Here is a 2,306-nt window from a genome sequence, read left to right as displayed (position 1 = left end):
CAATAACATATATAACTTTAACAAGTCTAGCTTCCTAATAGGCAAGATATCTTTATAACTTGTTATAACAGGCATAGAGAAACCTAGGAAAGCAAAGAAGCTTTAGCCTAGTAATTATAAGTAGACTATGTTAATATAGGGTGTTAGCGCAATAGGGTGTATTATCCTACCCTTCCTTATCTTTGCTAGTAAGGTTCTTATCTCTAACTAGTTTACTAAGGACCTCCTACGTAATTAGGTTATTTAAGTAAGCCTAACAGGCTAGATAAACAACAATCTAGCGCTTGCCTAGCTTAATTACTTTAATACGCATGTGAGGCCTGTAGGAGCGTATAGGCTGCTAATTATTAATGGCTATAAGAGCTATTGCTTAATAGATTTCTAGGACTGCTGCAAGGAGAAGAAGATTATTGCCCTCTGTATGCCTCTACACTTGTTACACCTCCTGCAGCTACTTAATGTTGCCTGTTTCTTGCTATTAAAGTGCGTGTATAGTAATTAGATCTTAGCCTTAGCACATAATTACATTAACTATATTAGCAAACAGACCTTCTTACTAGCCTTTAAAGTAGCTTTTAAGAAGGCGTTTACAAGAGAGAATGCTTGCGTAGGGTTTTAAGGCGCTAGATTGTCTCCACATAATCTACAGGCTGTGTTATTAAAGCTGGATGTGCAGCTGCGTACGCAAACTCCACCACAGCAAGTTAATGCTGCTTAGGAGGCAAAAACACCACGCAATGCTAAAGAAATAGAGGCGTAATTAACACTAGTTTAAAATAGGATAAAAATCTATTAAGGGTCTCTAGCAAGTTTACTTAATAAGCAGGTGTGGTAGCTAATAAAAGGCACGCAGTAGATAGCTTATAAGATAGTGTTAATGCGCGCAGAGATAGTGCGCCTTAATACTGCTACTAAAGCAGTAATAAAGTGTAAAAGTTGTAAGAGATGCTACGTACAGGCAGAGGAGATATTAATAGTTAGCAAGGTATTAGACTTAATTACTAAAAGGGAGGGTGGTAGATGTAAGGAGGGTAAGGAGCTAGCGAAGAGGGTGCGCGCAGGGCAACGCTGCAGCTGTTGTAGTGAGATTAGGCACAACTCTTGCACCTGCAAGGTAGAAATTAAGGATATAAATAACAGCAACACTTCTAAATAATACTATACTGTTGTAAGAGTACAAAATTTGTGTTGTGGTGCTAAGCTACGTCGCTGCGCGTACGCCTCGCTGGTGTTCGTGGGGCGCTCACTGAGGTGGGGCGCTCACTGATAAAACAGGTTATAGGAACTTTTGTTAGTTATGCTAAAAGAAAATGGCTAGTTTAGTGACATAGCTAGCTTAGTGATAATCTATGTTACTTACTATTAAATAGTAACCTAGCATAATATAGATTATCACTAAGCCAGCTATATCACTAAACTAGCCATTTTCTCTTAGCATAACTAACAAAAGTTCCTATAACTATAACTACTTGCTATTAAATAGTAACCTAGCATACTGCGTGCTTATATTAGATTTAGAAGATATTTCTATACCCTCCTAGCATGTTTGTGTGTTGTGTCTAGTCTTACTGTAGTTCCTACAGCGCTAAACAGTTAACTAAGCTCCTAGTTAACTACCTCTACCCTAAGTCTTCTTAGATAGCTAAGCTGCTACACACGCCTTAGCAGCTACCTGCGATGCTGCTAGGCTATACTTAAGTGTGCCACTAAACTAATCTACTTTCTCTTACGCAATTTTCTCTTAGTTATTACTACTAATTGCTCTTTAAGCTCTTGCATGTAGGCCTTAATAAGGATATTTTTATATAGTATCTCCTAAGCCCCTTTTATAAGCTTTAAGAACCCCTCTTATACTATACTTAGTAATTATTAGAAGGAGTTGCTTATAAGCATATATTAAGACCTAAACTTGTGTATATTACTTAGTGTCTTAGATTGCTATAGTATTTTAGGTAGAGGTACTACTAGTAGGGTATGCAGCTACACTTTAAGGTAGGCTGGCGGATGGGTAGGGTAGGGTAGGGTATAGGTATAGTCACGTGATTTATGGGTAGGAACTAGGTAGGGTACATGAGGTACCCTACCCAAACGGTTTGGATAGGGTAGCACGTGACTGGGTATAGGTATAGGTAGGGTAGCACGTGACTAGGTATAGGTATAGGTAGGGTAGCTAGGTAGGGTCTAGGAATGGGTAGTTATTAGCAAAATCTAGGTTACTACTCTAGACTTTGTACTATTGTATACTTTAGAGCATAAGTATGTGATAATAGACTGTGATAATAAATTATAGATGCTTTTTCTTCTAA

The sequence above is a fragment of the Didymella exigua genome, assembly GCF_010094145.1.
Source record: "Didymella exigua CBS 183.55 unplaced genomic scaffold M421scaffold_16, whole genome shotgun sequence".
In the NCBI taxonomy this organism is placed as follows: Eukaryota; Fungi; Ascomycota; class Dothideomycetes; order Pleosporales; family Didymellaceae; genus Didymella; species Didymella exigua.
Note: the sequence above shows the minus strand (reverse complement) of the source record.